Source organism: Leptodactylus fuscus, chromosome 10, assembly GCF_031893055.1.
Source record: "Leptodactylus fuscus isolate aLepFus1 chromosome 10, aLepFus1.hap2, whole genome shotgun sequence".
Lineage (NCBI taxonomy): Eukaryota > Metazoa > Chordata > Amphibia > Anura > Leptodactylidae > Leptodactylus > Leptodactylus fuscus.
In genome coordinates, this window is record NC_134274.1 from 81,046,510 (window position 1) to 81,073,678 (window position 27,169).

Consider the following 27,169-nt stretch of genomic DNA (forward strand, 5'->3'; position numbering starts at 1 on the left):
GCTTACAGATGATGGAGCGGAGCGGTGGGTGCAGATTTCATTCTAATACGACACTCTTCGGTCCCCAGTGGTAAGTTAGGAGGAAATCTGGACTTGCTTCTCGCTCCTTGTAAAGCAGGGAAAGAAGGCGGCGGGTAGGCATTGGGGGCACTGTACTCTTAGATGGGTGGAAGGGGTTATAATACTGTTTGGGAACATAAGGGGGCCATTATATGTCTGTTTCATAGCTGCAGATTTCACCAACACCTACAGCGTTCCACCAGGTATACCACGGCAAAAACTAATCAATTTCGGGTGTTTGAAGTTTTTTTTTGCTGCAGCACCTTTTGGGTTAAATCGGGGACCACTGAGGCTCTGTCGCCCAAACCTGGAGCTGACCCTGGCCATGGTAGTGTGGATGACCCTCTTCTGTGAACATCCGAGATTGTGGGATTACTAATTATATGAGGTGGCCGTGAGTCCTAAATTCTAAGGTCCAGGGGATACTTTACAGTGGCTATCCTCTCTGTGCCCTTTGGGGATCTTCTGATGGCAGGAACCCTACTTCAAAGTCCGTCAAAGTCCTAGACATCTCCTGGGGTTATTATTCTTCACATGATCATTTTGGATCCCAGCTTATAGACACCAGCAATGTTATTTTTTGATGAGGTTTGGCCATCAATAAGAGATGAGAGGGGATCTGACGCCCATCCGGTCAGCTGGTTCACGCCGCCTCCTCATTGGATACTAAGCACAGCGCCATCCGTTGTTGTGTAGCAGCTGGGCTTGGTGTTACAGCTCTGCCCTATTCACTTGAATGGAACTTGGCAGAAAACCGGAAATGAGAGCACGATGTCACTGACCTGTAAAGCTAAAGCCGCTTGAAAGCCTGAGCCCTACCAATCTGATATTAACCTACCCTTAGGACGGGCATGCAGTGATAAAATTCTGAAAAAAACCCTTTATAGGAGTTATATAAATTTTTAAGTTTCCTGCTATGGCCGTCCACCAAGTATCTACCGGGGTCATCATGGTCACTCTGGTCTGCAGCTAAACAGCCCCAACACGCTATGGCGCACTGTGTGTACTGGTATCTTCCATCATAACCAATAGTAGCTTCTGTGTGGAATCAGACCGGCCCAACGCTTTTTCTTCTCTTTTTTTCACAGTGACCTATAAAAAAATTTTAAGTACCATTTAGAACAGACCCTGCACACAGTATTATCCCCCATAGTGGCCCCTGCACACATAGTATTATCCCCCATAGTGGCCCCTGCACACAGTATTATGTCCCATAGTGGCCCCTACACACAGTATTATCCCCCATAGTGGCCCCTGCACACAGTATTATGTCCCATAGTGGCCCCTGCACACAGTATTATCCCCCATAGTGGCCCCTGCACACAGTATTATCCCCCATAGTGGCCCCTGCACACAGTATTATCCCCCATAGTGGCCCCTGCACACAGTATTATCCCCCATAGTGGCCCCTGCACACAGTATTATGTCCCATAGTGGCCCCTGCACTCAGTATTATCCCCCATAGTGACCCTGCACTCAGTATTATCCCCCATAGTGGCCCCTGTACACAGTATTATCCCCCATAGTGGCCCCTGCACACAGTATTATGTCCCTTAGTGGCCCCTGCACACAGTATTATGTCCCTTAGTGGCCCCTGCACACAGTATTATCCCCCATAGTGGCCCCTGCACACAGTATTATCCCCCATAGTGTCCTCTGCACACAGTATTATGTCCCATAGTGGCCCCTGCACACAGTATTATCCCCCATAGTGGCCCCTGCACACAGTATTATCCCCCATAGTGGCCCCTGCACACAGTATTATCCCCCATAGTGGCCCCTGCACACAGTATTATCCCCCATAGTGGCCCCTGCACACAGTATTATGTCCCATAGTGGCCCCTGCACTCAGTATTATCCCCCATAGTGACCCTGCACTCAGTATTATCCCCCATAGTGGCCCCTGTACACAGTATTATCCCCCATAGTGGCCCCTGCACACAGTATTATGTCCCTTAGTGGCCCCTGCACACAGTATTATGTCCCTTAGTGGCCCCTGCACACAGTATTATCCCCCATAGTGGCCCCTGCACACAGTATTATCCCCCATAGTGTCCTCTGCACACAGTATTATGTCCCATAGTGGCCCCTGCACACAGTATTATCCCCCATAGTGGCCCCTGCACACAGTATTATCCCCCATAGTGGCCCCTGCACACAGTATTATCCCCCATAGTGGCCCCTGCACACAGTATTTTCCCCCATAGTGGCCCCTGCACACAGTATTTTCCCCCATAGTGGCCCCTGCACACAGTATTATGTCCCATAGTGGCCCCTGCACACAGTATTATGTCCCATAGTGGCCCCTGCACACAGTATTATGTCCCATAGTGGCCCCTGCACACAGTATTATGTACCATAGTGGCCCCTGCACACAGTATTGTCCCATAGTGGCCCCTGCACACAGTATTATCCCCATAGTGGCCCCTGCACACAGTATTATCCCCCATAGTGGCCCCTGCACACAGTATTATGTCCCATAGTGGCCCCTGCACACAGTATTATGCCCCATAGTGGCCCCTGCACACAGTATTATTCCCCATAGTGGCCCCTGCACACAGTATTATTCCCCATAGTGACCCCTGCACACAGTATTATGTCCCATAGTGTCCCCTGCACACAGTATTATCCCCCATAGTAGCCCCTGCACACAGTATTATGTCCTCCATAGTGGCCCCTGCACACAGTATTATGTCCCTTAGTGGCCCCTGCAAACACTATTTGTAGACCCCAGAGTATAATAATCGCCGATCCAAGGGGAGAAAAACCATTAAAAAAAACCTCTGTTACCTATCTCCCGGCTCCTACGCTGTCGGCCTCCAAAGTAGTCGATCTTCAATGACGTCAGACGTCACATGACCCGGGACGCAGGCCCGGCTCATGTGACATCGGGCAACTAGGCCGAAGCCTGCACAGATTGTGAAGAGGTAAGTAACAGTGTTTTTTGTGTTTCTTACCTCTCCTGGTCCACCAATCATTATACTCGGGGGTCTGAAAAGACCCCCGAATATAACGAAAGCAGCAGTAGCGGCTGTCACCAGGCCCCTAATGTCCCGGGCCATGTGGCAGCTGCCTCTGCTGCTATGGCGGTAGTTATGGCACTGATCACAGACTATCACCAGGATAGGCTATGACTCGTTAGTGGGCGGAGCCACACAGGACTATGTGCTTGCTGCAAGCTGCCGGCAATGGAGGCTGCTGGATGATAAAGAGAGAAGAGAGAGCATGTGTGAGCAAGAGGGGGGAACTAGGGGCAGATGTATGGGGGCAGTTACACTGAATGCACATGGAGGGGGGACATTAAACTAGGGGGCAGATGGAGGAGGATATTAAAAGAACATAGAGAAATAAAGTGCGGTGGCAAAAATATACACTATAGTGAAACCAAATACTACATCAACACGAAAACACAACCACTGAAGAGGGAAGGGGATTGGTAGGCCCAAGTAAACCCAGGTACGTCCATATTACTAGAAACAAACAAAAATATATGGGGTACCAGAGGGGAGTGTGGGGGGTGATAGGTCTATGGAGCCAAAATATTAACTGTGGGGGGATTAGGTGTCCCAATGAGTGAACTGGTACCAAGGTTCCCGGAACGAACCGGGAGTCCCCAGCTGCAGAACTCCTCAAACCTGGAGAGTTGATTAACCTTTTCCCTCCACTTGGAGATGGTAGGGGGGGGGGGGGTTGATCTCATGCCAGCGAAGAGGGATCAGTAGCTTGGCTGCTTGGATTAGCCAGGTGATAAGGCAGGACCGTCTGGGAGAAAAGTCAGGAGAGGACGCCCAAAGGTGAATGGGTTTGGGTCGTAGCTTCAATTCAACATGGCAAATGGACTTGATCTCCCTCTTAATTGCATCCCAGAAGGGACTAATTTTTGGGCATGTGATCTAGATGTGGATAGATCCCTTGGACAGACTGCAGCATCAACATCGATCAGAGATAGAGGGGTTAATTGTATGGAGAAACACCGGGGTTCTATACACACCTAGAGACATCAGAGTAACACAACTGGATAGCTTTGACATCGGAGGGCGAGAATATCAGTCCCACTCCCTTTCCCACTCACCAATAAAGTATGGTTTGGGGGAGAGGGATCCATGCAACTTTTTTTTAATCAATTTTTGTTCCCTTTTTTTTTGGGCATTGAGGGGTTTTTTTTTTGTTCCACTTCAGCATTTACTGTGCAAGGAAAAAAAACTAAGAGTTTGGACATTTTCCGAGGTGACAATACTGGTTGTGTTTTATTTTGTGATATTTATATGTATAATGCATAGAGATGAGCGGATAGTAGTCGTCGAATACCTCGCTCCCATAGGAGTGTGTGTAAGCGGCCGAACACCAAGGGGTGAAGCGCAGTGAATATTCGACTATTCGAACGAATATCGAACCCCATTATAGTCTATGGGAGAAAATGCTTCGCTACAGGGGATCCCACCATTCGACTCAGGAGAGTCACCAAGTCCACTATCACACCCCAGGAAATGATGCCAACACCTCTGCAATGCAACTGGGACAGCAGGGAAAGCATGTCTGGGGGCATCCAACATGCCCAAGTCCCTGTATTATGTTGGGATCCCTGTCAGCTTGTGATTTGCGCAAGCTGACTTTTTCCCATAGGAATGCATTAACCAGCGTAGATTGGCCGAATGCCATACAGAGTACAGCATTCGGCCAATCAACGCTGGTTCTGCTGGAGGCTCGTCTGTGAGGAGGCGGAGTCTAAGATCTGACCAGAATGGAGACCGCTGTGGACCGTTCTTAGACTCTGCCTCCACCGGCAGAACCAGCGTTGATTGGTCGAATGCTATAGCATTCGGCCAATCAACCCTGGTCAATGCATTCCTATGCCGAGATGTAGCAGCGCTGGCACTGCTACACCAGAGATTTAGCAGAGCTGAGTGTGCGCTGTACCCTGCTGCACACTCAGCTCTGCTGCATCGGACTGCTACATCAGCCAGCACTAGTACATCGGGCCGTGCGCTCAGCTTGGCTACTCCGGAGATGCAGCCAAGCAGAGCGCACGCCCAGCACTGCTACATCGGAGATGAAGCAGAGCTGGCCGTTGGCTGAGCTCGGCTACTACGGAGTAGCCAAGCTGAGTGCACGGCCCGATGTAGCAGTGTCCGATGCAGCAGAGCTGAGTGTGCAGCAGGGTTCAGCTGATTTTGAAAAACTAATTATGGCCCCACTACTGAAGCTCAGGAAGGTCTCAGGTTCTCCACACGTATCTCAGTACTCTGTGTACATCCAGACCCACTTCTATCCTCTCCTGGGAAAAAGAACTCAAAGGTAAAGGTAAACTTTGAGTGAAACAATGAGATCAGCCTGGTGCAGTATATTTAGTGCCGGCAGACCAGAGTGCCAATAAAGCGTCCTCAGTCATGGGATGGGTAAGGGATGATAGCGTCTTGCCAACCAGTTTAGACCAAAGGTACAAAGGCCCATGGACAGAAAGCACATGGGGCAACAAGGAGAGTGGCAATGCTCTTGTAGGGAAGGGCGTGAGGGCATCCCGCAGTTTCAACCACACCTGTCTAGGGCCTATCAGTAATGGGCTTAGTCCACCTTTGTCTCCTGCAATGCAGCCACCCAACCATAATTCTTTCAGGAAGGAGGGGCCATTTGTAGCTCTAACAAATTGAGAGACAGCAGCGTTTCTAGCGGGTCTCACCAACTCAAGCCATCTCACAAGTTGGATGGCTCTATAGTATTCGTAGACATCCGGTAAGCCCATTCCTCCTAACTGTTTGGGTCTCACCTGTAACGAATGTGCCAGTTTGGGTTGTTTGCGCTTCCACGCAAATCGGCAGAAAAGTGTTCTCACCGTCCTAAAGGAGGCGAGTGGCAACCTTATGGGGACCATATTCATTACATACAGAAGTTTAGGCATGACTTAAGTCTTTACCAGGTTTATCCTTCCCATCCAGGAGATAAGTGGGATATCATACTCATCTAGCAGATTAGCTATATTGGTGAGTAACGGCTGGTAATTGGTGTTATAGGGATCTGACATGCAGGAAGGGATAGAGATTCCTAAATACTTGAGCGGGTCTTTGGACCATACAAAAGGGGTGAGGCGTTCCAGTTTCCTCACCAGGGGGTTGGGCAAGTTAATATTAAGTAGTTCTGACTTACTGAAGTTAACTTTAAAGTTGCTCAACGTACCAAACAACTCTATTTTTCGGGTGAGGGCAGGGAGAGAGGTTTCAGGGTTCGTAATTAAAAAGAACAGGTCATCTGCAAAGGTGGTGGCTTGTAAGGAGGTATCTCCCACTTGAAGCCCAGAGATCTCCACATCTTTTCTAATACTCTGGAGCAGAGTCTCCATGACCAATATGAACAATGTTGAGGAAAGGGGGCAGCCTTGACGTGTTCCATTTGTGATATCAAAGGTAGGTGAGAGAGTCCCGTTAACTTTTAGCCTGGCTGAGGGTTGGGAGTATAAAGTGAAGATGGCAGTGATAAACTGGGTGGGCACACCAAATTTAGACAAGCTACTATGCATAGGGTCCCAGCTCACCCTATCAAATGCTCTCTCGGCGTCGATGCCGAGAAGCACCAGGGGAATTTTACTAACTGTTGCAAAATGGATGGCCTGGAGCACCCTATGCAAGTTATCTTTACCTTCTCTTTTGGGGATAAAGCTGGACTGTTCATGGTGAACAAGTTGGCGCATGACTTTTTGGAGCCTACTGGCTAATAATTTGGCCCAAATTTTGACATCCAAATAGAGAAGAGAAATGGGTCGATAGCTGCTACATTGACTAGCATCTTTCCCTTCCTTCGGAATAAGCGCTATATGCGTCTCCAAAACCTGCTTTGGCCAGGAATGGCCTGACTGACAAGAGTGCATTATATGTGCTGGTGAGGGAGGAGAGTTTGTAAAAACTTTTTGTAATAGGGAAGGGACAGGCCGTCAGGACCTGGGTTCTTCCCTGGAGGAAAACTCAAAATGATAGACGTGATCTGGTCTGCAGTGATCGGCGCGACCAGTGTGGATACTGTTTGCACGGGTATTTAGGGCAGGTCAAGCGAATCTAGGAAGGTCTTAACTGCCGTTTCTCTAGGGGACCCAGCATGTAGACCAGATGGCTTCTCAAGATTATAGAGATCCGAGTAAAAGTCCCTAAAAGCTTGGGCAATATCAGGGGTGGAGCTAACGCTAACATTGCATCGGTTAATGACCTTATGGATATGCGTTTTATCTCGTGCTTTTTAAATAAGGGTAGACATTAAGCGTCCGCCTTTGTTGCCATGAACAAAGAATTTCTTGTATAATAAGTGAAATTTGGCAGATTTAACATCCAACAAGTTTTTTTAAGCGTTCCGCAGGGTTGTTAATTCACCCAAAGTAGATGCTACTCCTGAGGCCGAGCAAGTCATCTCTCTCTCCTTGGGTTTTCTTTTTGAACCGCAATCCCACTGCGACCAGAATACCCCTGACATAAGCCTTATGGGCTTCCTATATCACAGGAGGGGGAGGAGCTTATGGGTTTTTTTTTCAAAGAAGAGGTCAAGATTTTTTTGGATCGTCTCCACACTCTCCAGCCAGTCCAGCAAAATCTCGTTTAGGCACCATTGCTAATCCCTTGGGGTCAAATGCTCCAAAGCGAGAGTCATTGAGGAGGGGGAATGGTCTGAGAGTGTATTATTTCCAATAGAGGAGTCCCTGACCTGGGACAATGCAAGGTCCTCCAACAATCTATGAGATCCAAATCCTGAAATGTAATATGGAGCTTCCTCAGTGCTGCTTGTGAAAAGGTAGCCTTCTGCGAGGAGGAGTCCAACAGCGGATCAAGCACCAAGTTAAAATCGCCTCCAAGTAGGATAGGTCCTTCAGCAAAGGGTTTCAATTCATCTAGTCTCTCTAACAGCCAAGAAATTTGGCCAGTATTAGGAGCAACAAGGTTAGCTAACGTAAACATAAAAGAGGTTAGCTCTCCTTTCAGGAATAATACACGACCTTCACAGTCTCTGAATTCAGATTACAACTTGAAGTGTATAGTGCTACGGATGGCGATTGAAACCCCTTTAGAGGAGGAGTTTGTGCTACCGCTGTGGAACCATTGAGAGAAGCAGCGTGTCGGAAGCTTGGGAACTCTATCTGACTTGAAGTGGGTCACCTGAAGGAAACGTACATCAGTGTGTTAAATATCTCTGAAGTTGCGGACAAACTTGTGACCACGTGTTGAGACTTCTTATCACGATGGGAGGAGTCAGCTTGTTATGAATCAGTGTAGAGTTTAATTAAAGTCCTGAAGGAAAACACAGGAACAGGAAAAATGTCCGAAAATAACAGAAATATCAGTCACTGTGTCAATAGCTTACATCTTCAGAGAAGTTGGGCTTCTTCATCTGGATATCCTGTAGTTACAGCTTGGTTCATGCTGGTCATCTGGTTGATGGACTTGGGCTGGTCACAACGTATCAGAGAGATCTTCCATAAATGAACCACCTGCCACCACTCATGATCACCCACCCTGGTCCTCCCAAAGACAGACCCCGATATGTGTATTTCTTACTCATTTATATTCATGAGAGTGGGTGTTACCTTCCATCTTGTTGCTATGTAAGGAGATTTCTAAAATGGTGTACTCTAACCGCACCCATGTTCCCAAAATATAGAAGTGTGATGTCAGTAGAGTTTAACCCTTTAAATCCCTTAACGTAAGTGGTCGTGGTAATCAGTGACATTGTGAGTCGACACTGTCTAGATAAGTGGAGGGGAGAGAAGAAAGATGGAGGAGAGCGAGGGAAAAGAAAGAGTGAGGGGAAGAAGGGAGTAACAATTATGTAAAATAAAAAGATGTAAACAGGCTATAAGTAAACACTAAGTGTAGATCATAGGCTATTCAGCCCAGACGAGCCCCTACCACTGGCCACAATGTGCAAACCACGGTGGTCAGGGGCACAGCTGTACCGAACGGTCAGAGGTAACTGTTAGACCTACATATATGATGATGGCACCCTACAACTGCCCACTAGCTATAGATCTAGTGAGCGATGAAATATACAAACATAATAGAAACATGGCAAGTAAGCAAAACAGTCCAAAATCAGGAGGTGGAAACCAAACCTTCAGTGAGGAACATAGCATGGTGAGGCATGAGAGATCGGTCCCCAACTCCCCAGGACCTCTTCTACAACTCCGGTGGCCCAGCGCCACTACAAGCGAAAGAGAACAGACAGGGCGCAACAGTAGCGCTCTACCAGCGGGGCTAAGGAGTTGGTGAAAGATCAGCAACACGTAATGCACAATAAAGAACAGCTAGAGAGCAAACCAGTACAGATAACCAAAACGGGAGATGAACAACACATCTTTCTCAAAAGTAGACATTCAGCTTCCTCCAGAGGCAGAGGAACTAGTAGAAGGATATATCTTCACTTTCTGCACCCGCGCAGGCCTGGGATCCAAGTGGGTGGGATCTGGATCTTGACTCGGTCATGTGGCCGCCATGGCAGTAAGGTGGGAATGTCCAGTGGCTGCATATCCAGTAGGTGCCATAAGTTATCCAAGTCTCCAGGGGCAGAGACAACCATACGGTGGCCACCATGAGAGACTGCCAGGCCAAAGGGGAATTGCCAAGAGTAAGGGATGTTTTTGGACCGCAGGACATCCAAGACAGGGCGCAGTATTCTCTGTTTGGCCAGAGTGGAGGGGGCAATGTCCTGGTAGATGTGTATTTCAGCATCATTATAAAGGAGCCTTTCCTTGTCCCTGGCTGCCCGCAAGACAGCGGAGGTATCAACATAAGACAAGAGGCCACAAATGACATCACTGGGCGGGTCAGATGGACGGGGGTGCGGTCTTAAAGCTTTGTTAAGTCTCAATAGTTATCTGGGCAGATCTTTCGTCGCCCAAGAGAAAAGGCAAATAGGGACTTGGTGAGTTGTGGGAGTTGCTCCCTCCAGGGTCTCTGATTCCGGGGATTCTCTTGAAGCGTACATTTTTACGTTGACTCCTATTTTCCTGGACCTCAATAAGTGCAAATGCTCTGTTCTGTGTGCTGGATGACACAAGAGGAGAGAGTCTCAGTAGAGATGAGCGAATACTGTTGGGATCAGCCGATCCGAACAGCACGCTCCATAGAAATGAATGGATGCACCTGGTACTTCCACTTTGACAGTGGCTGGCCACTTAACCCCCGCGTGCCGGCTACGTCCATTCATTTCTATGCGAGCGTGCTCTTCGGATCGGCTGATCCAAACAGTACTCGCTCATCTCTAAGTCTCAGTAGTTTATGTGAGGTCAGAGCACACCTCTTCAAGTGTATCCATCCTTCTCCCAAATTGGCACATCTCAGCGTGCATCGCTGTCACCTCAGAAAGCAAGGGTTGAAGGGCAGACAACAATGTTTTCCGTGGAAAGCTTTTGGTAATAAGGGTAGGTCCGTGTATCCTCTAGATCTTGTTCCGTGTGTGTCCATATCTGTATCTTCTGTTTGAGCAGCCTCCGCAGGGAGGTCTAGTAACTTAGATCAAACTACAAAAAGTGTATCTGGTTTGTCCCTCCTACATATAAATATCTCAAGTAATATGGTCAGGACTAAAAAAAATTAAATATTCATTAAAAATATTTCTGATGCATAAAAACTAAGTGAGTGTGTGTGTGAACAGGCGCGTTCAATCATGAACAGACCTACCTCCTCTAGTCCACTATCTTGGCTGGTGGTATCCCCACCTACTGAGAACTACCACCATTGTGTGAGAGGTTGCTTTCTGGTAGTGCCTATGGCTGTCCACCTACTACACACCTGCAACACTCAGGAGGGCCAGGGCTGGTATCACGGGTAATATATCAGATATGGCCAGCTTTCAGGGGTCCCTGGGTCCCAAATGTGCACAAAATCTCTTTTGATGTCCCCAACTACCCACCCCTGCTCTGATATCTGACAGTGACAACAGAAAACCAGGCTTTGGGGGTAATCATTGCTCTTTTTACTAGCAGGACAAAGTAATACAAAATGTACATATGGAGGAATTCTTCACATACAATACAGCAATCTTTGTAGGCAGTGTCCAATTAAGCAGGTGATGGAGCTTGGAGCAGGAATGCTTTGGATAGTTTAATTAATAGTTGCTTGGGTAGTTAAACTTGTAAAGACGGCCTATATCCAGGGGGTTAGTCCGCAACAACTGGGTACACATATGTAGGGGAGCGACTAGAAGTGCCGCCAGCGAGCGATCCTCAATTTCTGCCAGGCTAGCTATGGGCTTCTTAAATATAGATTTGTCCCAAAGACTTACTTGGATAGAGAGATACGTGTAGACGTCCCAGATGTATGGATAAGCAGGTTTGTAAACTTTAGCGCTTGTAAGATTGGAGCTTCAGAGGAAAACACTCTGAGAAGGATCTTGAGTACAGAGGAAGAGACATCTCTGCTTGCAGGGCTGTGGGATCTGGCAGCCATTTCTCAGCTCTCCATGTGCCCAGGCTGCTGCTGTTTCTCTACCCAAAACCCCAAAGCAAAGCTCCCTACCCCCCTCGAGGGGGTTGTAACTCGACCCCTCCTCCAGGCCAAATCAAGGGAGCTTGATTGATCCTGGAGGTCACCTGATTATAATGGACACACCCTCACACTGACAACTCAAATTACAATGGCAAAGTATAGGCAGGTGTAGTTCACAAAAACATCCACAAGATGCCGCATGCTCTGGAAAAATAAAAATGAAGGAATGAAGGGGGAGTAAATCTTTACCTTATATGCAAATGTCCATACTATCTCGGTCTGCAAGGACTATTAGAGGGAATTGGACTAGCAGTACCGGGACATTACATAGACCCCCACTAAGAAAAGAGCCGTCCTCGGCGACTAACTAGCGCGGAGGAACCTAGAGAGATGGGATGCGCACAGGTAGTAGGGTTGGATACCTGATAAACAAACAGAATAATGGCAAACAACAATATGACACGACTTATGTAAAAGAACGATACCCCGTGATTATATGCAAAACCAAAACATAGTCAACAGTAGAAACAATGCCAATAGGTGGGTAGAGTCTCTTTCAGCAATAGGGCATTGTCCATGGAAAGGCTCAGGGTAGGCACTATGTGGCAAGATACAGTCCTCAGTAGTCCATAGGCTGTAGAGAGATATATAATGCAAAACAAGAACATAAAATGCTTGGGATTACCCAGGTACGGAGGCTTAAATGGTTACTAACTAATTAATAAGAACATGGGTATATGAAAGAGGCAAAGTATATATACACACATGAAAGGATATGGTTGCTCAGTCTCTATAGCGAGCTGGCGGAGTTCCCTTGGTGCTTCACTCTGATCGCCTCAGCACTTGGTCTTCTACTTGCGCAGGAACACTGGAAACGGGAACTCCATCTTGTGCCGGTTCAGGAGCAGCAACACTGGAGTCTGGAATTCCCTCTTGTGTTGGTTCAGGGGCAACAACTGGAACATGAGTCGGGATAGGAACCGGAACAGGGACAAACTGGTAACAGCCGGGGATAAGAAATGGAGATCTGAAGATCAATTAATCTACAGAAGGCTGTCTTGGAGGAGTTTCCATCACAGGAACTGGTTGGTAGACAGTTGTAACTTGTGGTGGTGCTGACATCCTCAGTGAGTCCTCTCTGGTTCACAATTTGATACGGTTCCGATGCACTGTTTGTGGAGCCATGCCTGGTTTCTTTACTTAATAAACAGACTCTAGATAGGGAATTGCTGTAATGGTTTCCCAGTTCTGTGGTACTTCTTTAACCATACTTTGTCACCAATGTGTAAAGGTGTAGCATTAGCTCTTTGGTTGTAGTTCTCGTCGTCTGTGAGCTTCCTTCATGCGACAGTCGACTATCTCTTGCGCTTCTTGCATTTTCAACCCATTTGGAGTAGTGGTCCACCATGGTAAGGGCATATGAGTAGCCTGAACGAGTCGGTGCTAACTTCACATGGTCAAGAGCAACTAGCTTGTTTGGCCTCTGAGTATGGATGGGATGTAGTGGTGCTCTAGCAGCCTTCTTGCCAGTCTTAGTAAGGTTGCAGGCTGGACATTCACTACACCAACTCTCAATGTCGGCACGCATTCCAATCCAATAGAAGCGTCGGCGTATGGTGGCTTCAGTTTTCTGCACTCCAAAATGTCCAGATTGATCGTGGTAGGCATCAAGAACAATCTTGGCATCCTGCCTAGGAATGAGAATTTGGTGCAACCTCTCACCTGAAACAGGATCTAAGGTGTTGCGCAGAATCAAGCCTTTCTGGATGAAAAGTCTTTTGCGCTGCCTCCATAGGCATTTGAGCTCAGAAGACAGTATACAGATACTGAGTCTGACAGGTATTCTTCCAGTGATTAGTTAATCATAGATTTCACCTATGACACGAGATTCTTTATGGAGGGTTTGCCATCTAGATAGTTCTTGAAGTGGGTCAGATTTCTCTTGAGGACCTTCTTCAGGCTGTAGCAGCAATGACGTTCTGCGTAGCAAACCTTTGATAGAAGGGAGGAATCTCAACATCTTCCCACAGGTCTTCTTCAGGAGGTTCTTCGCCTATAGGCAGACGGGATAACGTATCAGCGTTTATGTTGATCTTACCACTGCGGTATTTGAGGTCGAAACAATAGTTCGCCAATCTGGAAGCCCATCTCTGTTCGAGGGCACCTAGCCGTGCTGTGTTTAGGTGAGCTAGAGGATTGTTGTCTGTGTAAACTGTAAATGGTGTAGCCGCAAGGTAGTCTTTGATTTCTCTGTGACGGCCCACACAACAGCAAGCAGCTCTAACTTGAACGAACTGTAATTGTGATCGTTCTTCTCAGCACCTCTCAAGCTTCGGCTGGCATTAGCGATGACTCTCTCTTTGTTGCCCTGGACTTGTGACCGTACAGCTCCTAGGCCTTGATAGCTGGCATCTGTATAGAGACGGAAAGGATGGCTGTAGTCAGGATAAGCCAGAATTGGAGGAGAAGTCAATAAGGCTTTCAAAGTCTGGAATGCAGTTTCTTGTCTTTCAGACCAATCAGTTAGGAGTCTTCTGTTTGAGTTTTCTTTAGGACAACCACGTAGCAATTCTGTCAGTGGTTCCGCTACCTGTGCAAAGTGAGGTATAAAGCGGCGGTAGTAGCCGGGGAATCCTAGAAAACTTCTGACTTCCTTTACTGTCCTTGGAGTTTCCCAGTCTGTGACAGCAGAGATCTTGTCAGGGTCAGGCTGGATACCTTCAGCACTGACTACATGGCCTAAGTAATTGACCTTGGGTTTTAGCAGGTGGCATTTTGAAGGTTTTATCTTCAGGCCGTGTTCAATAAGAACCTGGAACACTTCTGCTAGGTTGTTCAGATGGTCTTCATAAGTGCAAGAATACACAACAACATCGTCAAGATACAGCAAAACACTCTGGAAGTTGAGGTGGCCAAGACATCTCTCCATGAGTCGCTGGGGCATTGCACAACCCAAAAGGCATGCTATTAAACTCAATGTCCCATCAGGGTGGTAAAAACTGTCTTTTCTCTATCTTCAGGAGCCATGGGTACCTGCCAGTAGCCACTGGTTAGTTCGAAAGTCGAGAAGTATGCAGCTGAACCAAGAGCAGTGAGCACTTTGATGGTACATTGTACAGCTTGCCTGTAAGAAAGAGTAGCAGTAGGGAGAGAAGCATGCAAAGCATCTAGCAATTCAGTGAATACATGACGCATAACATTCATGCCTAATACCACTGGTGTAGCCATTCCCTGAGACTCTAACAATTACACCTTGTCGTGGTAATTTACGATCACCAATACGAATGGTAGGTTCCCAGTAACCTAGTTGGGATATAGGCTGACCATTACTGGCAATCAAGCGTAACTTGGCTTTGCCCACAGAATTTAGTATGTCAGAGTCCCAATATTTCTCAAAGGCTTGTTGCCCAATAGTTGTTACTTGTGACCCAGTGTCCACTAAAGCTTCTAAGGGTACCCCCTCAATCCAAATAGTTATGTACGGGCACTTGGAGACGAATCTGGATGTCCATGGCGATTGTCCCTCTGGGCCTTTGGATTCACCTCCCGAGGGGCAGCCCTTGGCCTCAGTGGTGTCCTGTTTAACTTAAAGCACTGGTATTTGTAATGCCCAACACGCTCACAGTAAGTACAATAAGGACGTTCACGTGGTGAAGACCGGTCAGGAGGAAGTCTATCAGGACTTGGGCGGCTAGAGTGAGGCTCTGCAGGCAATGTTCTAGATAAAGAGGGCTCACATGATGCAGACTGGCCTTTTAAGTCCTTTAGGGCTTGGCAAAGAGAGTCCACTACCTGAGCAAGAACATCGGTGGTAGAGGGTGTAGTGGCAGGAGTAGGAGCCTGTACAGTCTGAGTTGCCTGCATGGGCACAATAGGAGGTAATTGAGATGCAGCGGAGATTCCACCAGCCAGGTCTGGGGATTATGTGGCAGAGTAATAATTAGCACAAGGTGCATCAGTTCCCACTATTCGTAGGGCCAAAGTCTTAAAGTCTAGAAAAGACATGGTTGGATTTTGGGCTGCTAGCATGCAGAGTTGACTCTGTATTAGTCGTGAGTCCACACCTTCTATGAACCTGTCTGTAATAATGCTTTCTGCAGCAGTAGGATCAATTTTGTCAACTTGGCGCAGAGCCCTATATGCTGACTGGAGGGCAAGTGCATAGTCTCTGAGGGTCTCACCTGGTCTCTGACGCCTGTCATAGAATTTAAGACGAACCTCAGTTGGTGATTGGACTTCGAATTCTTTTCTCAGACGAGTGAGGATCTGGTCAATGGTGGTCTTTTCTGTCGGTGGCCAGGAACGAACTTCCTCAGCAGCTGGACCTTCAAGTTGTCCTAAGAAGCTGTACCTGCTGTGTGGGAGAAAGTGATACAAGTTCAAGAGTACGCAATATCTTTTCCTGAAACTCAGCAAGGGTATGAGGATCCCCTCTGTAACTTGGAAGACTGGAGGGTCCTATAAAGAAAGGCAAGCCTGTCGTTATAACAGGAATTGGAGCAGAGATGGTAGCTGTATCCTGAGGTGCAGGAGAACTGGAGGATGACGTTGTAGGGTTACCTGCGCCAGGCGGGTCACCCGGAGGCGATGTAGACATTTTTGCAAAAATTAGGATACTGTCTTTAAGTAAAATAAGGCATCTGTCTCTTAAGAAATGCAAATCTCAGCAAATACAAAGTCACTTTATAAAATGCACTTATCTGTGTCCCAGGAATGGCAGATAACAGCGGACAATGGCAGTTGAGGTTCTTGCAGAAGTGATGAGCAGGAGATGCAAGCAGGATGAAGATCACTTTGGTCCCTGAAGAGATGAGGAGTCTCTGCAAAAGTACTGGAAGCAGGGAAGCTGAAGCTCTGTAACAACCGGGATGGATCTGAGGATTCAGTGCTTTAGTAAAGATGGCGGCACCCAGTTTTGGCACGTGGGGGAAGTTTTGTGGGCAGAGTTCACTCCTGATGAATTGCTCCAGTAGTTAGGCAATCCAAAATGGTGGAATATACAGTCACACAGCATGGGATACAAAAACAGTCTCGATAAGGCTTCCACCCCCACTTTGTAGAAAGTACTGGTGATTTAGGTTATGCTGGGAGCAGTAGTTCTACAGAAATAACAGTCTTTAGGCAGGCACAGAGGCACAATCCTGTTCGTGACGCCACAAAAAAGGAGAAGAGGATGTAGCACTCAGGAGGGCCAGGGTTGGTATCACGGGTAATCTATCAGATGTGGCTGGCTTTTAGGGGGTCCCTGGGTCCCAAATCTCTTTTGATGTCCCCGACTACCCCCCCCCCCCCTCGAGGGGGCTGTAACTCCTCCTCCTACAGGACAGTCAAGGGGGCTTGATTGGTCCTGAAGGTCACCTGATCATTATTCTTATAGTAGAGTTGGAAGGGACCTCAAGGGCCATCGGGTCCAACCCTCTGCGAGTGCAGGTTTTCCTAAATCATCCCAGCTATATGTTTATCCAGATTGCGCTTGAAGATTTCCATTGATGGAGCGCCCACCACCTCCCGTGGCAGCCTATTCCACTCTCTCACTACCCTCACTGTCAGAAAGTTTTTCCTAATGTCTAATCTGTATCTCTTTCCCTTTAGTTTCATCCCATTGTTTCTTGTACTTCCTTGTGCTAATGAGAATAGGGGAGATCCCTCTGCACTGTGACTACCTTTCAGATATTTGTAGACTGCTATTAAATCTCCCCTCAGCCTTCTCTTCTGCAAACTAAACAATCCCAGTTCTTTTAGCCACAAAATTCCTATTGCCCTCTACAGCCTCGCCCCTAACCCCACACAATCACATTTACTTTACCACTTTGCCCCTCACCTTAACAATACTCCAGGAGGCTACCTCTTTAACCCTCTGGTGCAGCCATGTTTGTCGACCCCCACCACTCTGACGATCCGCGACACCGCCCACCCAGCCACTCCACTGTGTTGCCAGGAGTATGCACATCTTAGCCATCTACAGAACGCGTTTCCAGCACGCCTCCATTTTGCGCCTCCACCGTAGGCCGCAGCACCCGAACTACTCTCTCCAGCCCCCCACACTCCCCGACGGCACTCTCATCTCGCTGCTGTTTCGTCTTCAAGATCCATCCACCTTCCCTTGGTCTCCGCGCCAATGACACTGGTAAGTTCCGATAGCATGTTTGCATTGGGACTACTTCTGGCCTGTATACTCCGATGTACCCTTTCAACACACCACGGACACGTAACGGTGGATAATAATGTCACCAATCTGCCTTACTGCCCACCTTACAATTACCCGGCGTCCCTTCACATAAACTAGAACTGAAGATTGGCGTCCCTGTTCTACTCATGCGTAATCTCGATGCCCCCGATTGTGTAATGGCACGAGACTACGTGTCACACAACTAGGAACAAATATCATTGCAGCCACTATTCTTACAGGAGCAGCTACAGGTGACAGTGTGTTAACCCCACTCATCCCAATTATACCAAATCATTTCCCATTACAATTCACACGACTACAATTTCCCCTTAAGTTGCTTTTACAATGACCATTAATAAATCCCAAGGACAAACGCTGAAAGTAGCAGAAAGACATTTACCACACCAGGCTCCTCACATGGACAACTGTATGTGGCTGCTCAAGAGTCTCCTGTGCCCAAAACTTACATGTACTGGCGGAAAATAACAAATCATACAATGTCGTATATCCAAGTATATTCACTTGTAATCCCTCTGTCCCAAAGACACTATGTACAGTTTATACCAACACCGTATATATAGCAGCTCAAATACAAATTACATTCATCACAAAAGTCTCACGTATTCTCAGAATTACAGCAACAACCAGATACAAAGTTACATTTTATATCCCATCCCTTATACACAGTACGAAAACCCTACCCGCGCCTGTATATACCCACTGTTACAATCACCGCAGACAAAGTCGCGGCTACCAGCTAGTGTGTAAATAGTCTTGGCCTGTAGCAGTCAAATTATATTTCACAAACCTCCTAATACTTTTTATATATTTTAAGACAGTTTGGCTTTTTAGGCTACACATTCTCAATTTGCCGAAAACCTCCTGTGTCTTCTCCGGCCACTTTATTAATGAAAATTAAAAATCGTGAAACGTTCTCCACCTAAGAGAAAAAAAAAAAAAAAAAAAATTGGATTCAACCTTGAAGAGTAAAGCACACCATATGTCATCTGTGATACGCAGTCTAGAACAGGGATCCTCAACTGGTGGACCGGGGTCCAAACCCAGAGCGCAGCCACCAAATGTCCAGAACCCCTGCGTCCTGGCGCCTTTCATTACGATAGCGGCATCTCCTGACCACTGTCACCGAACCCCTGACATCTTACAATAACAGCACAAGCAGGGATAGGCAATCGGCACTAATGCCTACAATGGGGATTGATCTTGTACAGGCAGCAAGTACAATTACCCATCACTGCTGACGTTATTGTAAGATGTCAGGGCTTTAGTGATATAATATAATGTCATGTCAGTGGTCGCATACACAGTATAATGCCACTGTACTGTCCCATTACAGAATAATGCCCCATTAGTGCCCCCACACAGGATATCTATTCTGTAGTGTACCCCATATATAGTATAATGCCACATCACTGCCCGCATACAGTATAATGACATTTCATTAATTCCTTTAATTAATGGGGAATTACCTTTTAGCTACTACTTCTTTACAGACATCTTTGCTTAAGATCTTCTGTGGATCTTCTAAGACTCGTCCAACCTGCTCTTTGACAGACCTCAGTCAGGCTTCAGACCCCGGCACTCCACTGAAACTGCCCTAACAAAAGTCAATGACCTTCTAACTGCCAAAGCCAAGCGCCATTACTCTGTCCTCCTCCTCCTCCTCAATCTCTCCTCTGCCTTTGACACAGTTGACCTTTCCTGGATCTCCTCATACCTCACCGACCGTACATTCAGCGTCTCCCACTCGCACACCACGCCCTCTCTCTGTAGGTGTCCCCCAAGGCTCCGTCCTAGAACCCCTCCTGTTCTCCATCTACACCCTTGGCCTGGGCCAACTCATAGAATCTCATGACTTTCAGTACCATTGCCATGCCGATGACACCCAAATCTACATCTCTGGACCACACATTACCTCCCTGCTGGCCAGAGTTCCAGATTGTTTAGCAGCCGTAGCCTCCCTCCTTCTCCTCCCGCTTTCTCAAACTCAACATGGAGAAAACAGAGTTTATCATCTTCAGCCCATCCTGTATGGCCCCTTCACCTGACCCATCTATCAAAGTTAACAGAACCACAATTACCCCTGTCTCACAGGCCCGATGCCTTGGGGTAACCCTGGACTCTGACCTATCCTTCAAGTCACATGTTCCAACCCTCAACTCCTTATGTTGCCTCCAGCTCAAGAACATCCACCAAATCTGCTCCTTCCTCACCCCTGAAACTTCCAAGATGCTCGTCCAGGCCCTCAATCTCCCGCCTAGACTACTGCAACACCCTCCCCCCTCCAGTCCACCTTAAACTGCACTGCTCACTTAATCCACCTCACCCCCGATCTTCATCGGCTGCTCCCCTCTGCCAGTCCCTCCACTGGCTACCTATAGCCCAGCGAATTGAGTTCAAGCTACTAACGCTAACATACAAAGCCATCCACAACCTGTCCCCTCCATATATCTCTGACCTAATCTCCCGCTACCTGCCCACACGTAACCTCAGATCCTCCAATGACCTCCTACTCCGCTCTGCCCTCATCCGCTCCTCACACAACCGTCTCCAAGATTTCTCCCGTGCATCCCCCATACTCTGGAACTCCTTACCAAGACACATGACCCCCACAAATCACAGGATTCAAGAAGGCCCTGAAGACTCCCCTATTGAGGAAGGCCTACATCCTCCAATAACACTATAACCACACCGCCATCTGTACAGTCTTCCCCTCTCCTCCTGTCTCTACCCCCTCCCCTCATAGATTGTAAGCCCTCGCGGGCAGGGCCCTCTACCCCACTGTGCCAGTCGGTCATATTATATCTACCTGTATATTCTGTGTACTGTATGTAACCCCCAAATGTAAAGCACCATGGAATCAATATAATAATGTACAGCACCATGGAATAAATATAATAATGTACAGCACCATGGAATTAATATAATAATGTACAGCACCATGGAATTAATATAATAATGTAAAGCGCCATGGAATTTATGGTGCTATATAAACAAATACTACTAATACTAATAAGACTCGTAGGAAATATACACAATGTATAAATAGTCTTGGCCTGTAGACTGACAAATTTGTAGCCGTCAAATTATATTTGACAAACCTCCTAATACTTTTTATATATTTTAGGACAGTTTGGCTTTTTAGGCTACACATTCTCAATTTGCCGAAACCTCCTGTGTCTTCTCCAGCCGCTTTACCAGATTTACACTCACTTTTTTCTTATTAATGAAAAATAAAAATCGTGAAACGTTCTCCACCTAAGAAAAAAAAATTGGTTTCAACCTTGAAAAGTAAACCACGGGGGCGGAGCTTAGCCACGCTACGAGATGGCCACTTAATTCCGGAGCTCCGACACGAGCCCGCACTGCTTACCGGCATAAGGAGCCCATACGCTCACCACCGCTCCGCTTGCAGCACCGTAGCCTGTCGGAACTCCCTCGGCACCCGACATGACCAGGAGGAGGTCGGGGAAACCTGGCATTATGCCGATACCGGACTTCATAATACAGTCGCCACGTGACCCTGGCGCGCAAGATCTCACCGCTTCCCCTCATTTAAGAGGAGTTGTCCCAGCCACTATGCAACCGCATCCCCAGACTCCACAACGGCTGCCGATGCCACCTACGCCCGATTCACACAGAAAGCACAAGAGGGAGTTAACCCTTTCACCGCTGTCATCCCCATCTGCAAAGGACCCGTGAGTAAGAAGAGCCAGCAGGCTCCAGCAGGTAGGGATAGCTCCAGCAGCAGCACGTGCAACTCAGACAGCAGCTCTTATTACTGTGTATGAGCAGGAGACCTGTTTAACCTCTGATGGCCCGGCTTCAGAGCGCTCTATACAAGTTATGCTGACCACGTCACAAGCTAATATCTCTGCCAACTTTAACTCTGCAAGAGCTAATCTGCAATCCACTATTGGTGACCGCACGTCTCACCTGGAAAATAAAATGTCTGAAGTCGCACAGTCACATAATCCGTTAGTCTCTGCATTTAATGAGGCCAATGTGGAAATACATCTGAGAGATAAGGTGACGGACCTGGAAGACAGGCCACATCGTAACAAAAATCAGAGGCGTATGAAAAGATGCGGCACCTAATGATATCTCCAACTATCTGACAGCTATGTTTAAATCCCCATCACCCACCTCTTCTGATTTAGAACTTACTATCGATAGAGCGCACCACATACCTAAAGCCATAAATGCGCCAGAAAACACCCCTAGAGACACCCTCGCCAAAATCCACTTCTACTGTATGAAAGAGACCCTGCTACGGGAAGCTAGAAAGGGTTCATTACCTAACCCATACTCTAATATCAAGTTGTTTCCTGACCTGTCCGCAGCAACATTACAAGCTCGCAGAGCATTTAGCCAAGTCATGGCAACTCTGCGCACTAACATTAAATACAAGTGGGACTTCCCAACCAAACTGATTCTCACTAAAGATGGTTCAAGCTTCATAGTTAACCCAGAAAAAGGTTTGCTACTCCTTGACAACTGGCGACTTTCAAACGCGTTTCCTCCGACTCTCTCTCCACAACATCCTCCAGGGCTTTAACCACCGAAGACTGGAGAATTGTTGGAAGACGCAGCAATCACTCCTAACTATGCAAAACTCCTTATGCTGGTTACTTAATCTACAATTCAGACCCTCACGGGCTTCTTGTTAAATGGGCTCTCCTTACTGGAGCCGTACCTCCGTTTATTCTTTGCAATGCCAAGTACTTTACTGGCATCGTTTATTTCTTCCCTTGTTCATTCCTGTTATGTTCTGCTTATGTTATTTTTTTGTTCCTGTAGCGCCCTCTTATATGCCCTGACGGACAGCCTCATGCCCTGACCGATCCGGATCCAAAGCTTTTCGTATACTTCTCCGCTTCACATAGTATCGCGAGTACGAAGCTTACACCCACATATAGACACCCAATAGTTTACACATTCATACAACCCCTACCTCATAAATGGATGTAACCATTTCTTCCATAAATGCTAAAAGACTTAACAGTCCTTATAAACGCAATTTACTATGGAAAGAAGCCTGAGCTCTCAAGTGCGACGTATTGTTCATACAGGAGACATTTCTCAATTAATAAAACCCCTAAAATTACACCCTAAATTTTCACATGTTTACTTGTCCTCAGCTGATACAAAAAAGAAGGGAGTTTTAATAGCAATTGCTAATTCCGTGGTGTTCACACTTAAACAGATTACTACTAACAGACAGGGACGCTTGATTTTTGTAATTTGTCAACTTAATATTCAGTACACTCCAGCCAACATCTATACCCCAAATACGAAGCAAAACGAATTCCTAGCAAAAAATTCCTAAAAATGTTTGCGAAATTACGAAAAAAAGCGCAAAAGGCATAGTAGTAATAGGTCGTGATTTAAACGCCATTATGTTCACAGACCTTGACTCCACATCTACCTCTAGGCACATGTCATCTATTCGTAATCTGGCAATCAAGGAGGGATATGTCGATGCCTGGAGGTGTACACATGGAACTGAGAGACTACACTTTTTTCTCTTCCCCTCACCAAACATACTCTAGGATTGACAAGTTCCTCCTAAATCATTTTAACCTCAACCTGATCAAATCCATGGAATTAATATAATAATGTACAGCACCATGGAATCAATGGCGCTATATAAATAATACTAATACTAATTCGACTCGTAGGGAATATCCACAATGTGTAAATAGTCTTGGCCTGTAGATTGACAAATTTGTAGCCATCAAATTATATTTGACAAACCTTCTAATACTTTTTATATATTTGCCCAAAACCTCCTGTGTCTTCTCCGGCCTCTTTACGGGATTTACACTCACTTTTTTCTTAATGAAAAATAAAAAAAAAAAAAAAATAGTGAAACATTCTCCACCTAAAAGAAAAAAAAAAAAAATTTGGATTCAACCTTGAAAAGTAAACCATGGGGGCGGAGCTTAGCCACGCTACGAGATGGCCACTTAATTCCGGAGCTCCGACACGAGCCCGCACTGCTTACCGGCATAAGGAGCCCATACGCTCACCACCGATCCGCTTGCAGCACCGTAGCCTGTCGGAACTCCCTCGGCACCCGACATGACCAGGAGGAGGTCGGGGATAACTGGCATTACGCCGATACCGGACTTCATAATACAGTCGCCACGCGACCCTGCGCACAAGATCTCACCGCTTCCCCTCATTTAAGAGGAGTTGTCCCAGCCACTATGCAACCGCATCCCCAGACTCCACAACGGCTGCCGATGCCACCTACGCCCGATTCACATAGAAAGCACAAGAGGGAGTTAACCCTTTTACTGCTGTCATCCCCATCTGCAAAGGAACCCGTGAGTAAGAAGAGCCAGCAGGCTCCAGCAAGTAGGGATAGCTCCAGCAGCAGCACGTGCAACTCAGACAGCAGCTCTTATTACTGTGTATGAGCAGGAGACCTGTTTAACCTCTGATGGCCCGGCTTCAGAGCGCTCTATACAAGTTATGCTGACCACGTCACAAGCTAATATCTCTGCCAACTCTAACTCTGCAAGAGCTAATCTGCAATCCACTATTGGTGACCGCACGTCTCACCTGGAAAATAAAATGTCTGAAGTCGCACAGTCACATAATCCGTTAGTCTCTGCATTTAATGAGACCGATGTGGAAATACAACGTCAGAGATAAGGTGACGGACCTGGAAGACAGGCCACATCGTAACAAAAATCAGAGGCGTATCAGAAGATGTGGCACCTAATGATATCGCCATGCCACATCACTGCCCCTATACAGTATAATGCCCCATTAGTTAAAGGGATTAATGAAATATCATTACCTTTTAGCTACTACTTCTTTACAGACATCTTTGCTTAAGATCTTCTGCGGATCTTCTAAGACTCGTAGGAAATCTACACTATGTGTAAACAGTCTTGGCCTGTAGACTGACAAATTTGTAGCCGCCAGATTATATTTCACAAACCTCCTAATACTTGTTATATATTTTAGGACAGTTTGGCTTTTTAGGCTACACATTCTCAATTTGCCGAAAAACTCCTGTGTCTTCTCCGGATGCTTTACCAGATTTACACATTTAAAAAAAAAAAAAAAAAAAAAAAAAAAAAAATCATGAAACGTTCTCCACCTAAGTGAAAAATTGGATTCAACCTTGAAAAGTAAACCACACCATATGTCATTGTGAGACGCAGTCTAGAACAGGGATCCTCAACTGGTGGACCGGGGTCCTAACCCAGAGTGTAGCCACCAAATGTCCGGAACCCCTGCGTCCTGGCGCCTTTCATTATGATAGCGGCATCTCCTGACCACTGTCACCGAACCCCTGACATCTTACATCACAGCACAAGCAGGGATAGGCAATCGCCACTAATTCAAAAAAATGCTAGGAGAATATACTGCTGATCTTGAAAAATCAGAACATGAATTAAAGAAAAAACTTCCACCAGAGAATTAGAGTTTCAAAAAGGATATAGATGAAACAATAAGACCGAAAAACATACGTGAAACGAAAGGTAAAAAATACCAACGTGACTTACTCTGCTGTTCTGAAAATCGAGTATACAAGTGGAGATAGAATTTGAATCCTGGAAGAAGCCGATCATCAGTTTCTTCACATCATTCAACTGGTGGTGATTCATCTCATACATCGAACACTCGTGATCGACAATTTACAAGACAATTCAGAAGAAAACAAGAACACATGGACGGTACTAATAGACAGACAGACTTCGGGGAATATTTCAGATATGATAAGTAAGGATTCAAATCAATTAAATCATAAAATCAGATTGTATTCTTACTTCAGCTCAGCAAGAGGTTCTAACGTTAGGTCTAAGTTTCTCTCCATCTTCCAGGTTTGACTCTTTTGTAGCCACAAAGGACCTTCACCTTTTTGCAAGAAAATTATTCAAAAAAAATCTTTGATAGCACATCAGTGGCATCTTCATTTCCAACAGAGGAGGAACAAATAGCTTTGGAAGAATTATCTGATGAACCTTTGAAATCTGAGAACAGTAAGTTTCCAGAAAAATTGATTCCCTCATCAAAAAGGTTTCCCCCCCATTTCATTGTCACATTCTCTAGAAACTTCCGTGAATCTTGTTTAGATTTTAAGAAAATACCCTCCACTATTCACAGAGACAATCTTAGTAAGAACCATAGGGATGCACTGAAAGAATTGGCTAATATGGAGGGATAGAGGAGGTAATATAGTACTTTTCTTCCCAAAATACATAAAAATTCAACCATCCCTCCAGGTAGGCCCATTGTGTCTGGTAACAAGCTTTGTTAACCAATTGGTCAGTATATTGATCACCACTTTAAACCATTAGTTGAAAATCTTCCCTCTTATCTTAGAGATACAACTGATTTTTTTTACAAAAAGAAAATTGATGGAATCCCTCTAGATTCAGACATGATCATGGTCACCTGTGATGTTGTATCATTGTATACTTCTATAAAGACACGACGATGGCCTCGAGGCATGAATCTAAGGAGGTCTTCCATTGATGATCCATTGGGTGAGTTTATTCTTAAATTACTCCGGTTTGCTCTTAATCACAATTTTTTTTTTACATTTAAAGACAGTTTTTTTCCTACAATGCCAGGGCACCGCGATGGGGACGTCCAGTGCGCCCTCATATGCGAATTTATTTTTGGGCATGTGGGAACGTTTAGTTTTTCTTGTCAACTCTCCCCCGGGGGTGGAATGCATCCACTTCTGGGGGAGATTCATCGATGATATTTTTATTATATGGCCGGGCACCCGGGAACAATTGGAGACATTCATGGGGCAGCTCTATAGAAACTAAAATATTTTTTTAACATACAAATATAGCCGCCATGAAATAGATTTCTTGGATGTGAAGTTAATAGTAGACAATGATGGGACGATACAAACCAAATTATTCCACAAGGATACATCAACTAAGTCTATTACACTTCCAGACCTCTCACCCAAGACATCTTGTTCACAACATACCAATTGGTCAGTTCTCAAGGACACAAAGAATTTGCTCGATCGATGAATCCTTCTTGGAAGCATCCACTGACCTTAGTCAATGTCTTCGTCGAAGAGGCTGAAGAGGAATATATTCAGAGGCTTCAACCCAAAGGAAGGATATACTGAGACCTCGTGTAAAACCACCAAATTCTACCGATCAGGTTAGATTTATTACCACCTTCATCTCATAACATCTAGAACTGTATCACATTCTCCGTAAACACTGGCATATACTTACCCAGGATGCCATCTTAAAAAGATACTCGTCCAAATATAACCTATCGGAGATCTAAAAACCTAAGGGACATCCTGGTGAGGAGCCATTATGTCCCGAATTTACAGCCACGTATCTTTGGTGCACCCAGACCAGATTCTCGATGTAAACCATGTGGTCAATGTACTGCAAGAGACTTCTGGAACTCAGATAAGACATGATTTTATCAGATACGTCATTCTTTTAATTGCCCGTCAACA

General features: G+C 46.2%; 1 protein-coding gene across 1 annotated transcript in view; it reads left to right on the forward strand.

Moving 5' to 3' along the window:
* Positions 1–27,169, forward strand: part of LOC142183331 (uncharacterized) — a 260,063-nt gene that overhangs the window by 127,601 nt on the left and 105,293 nt on the right. The window lies entirely within an intron of this gene.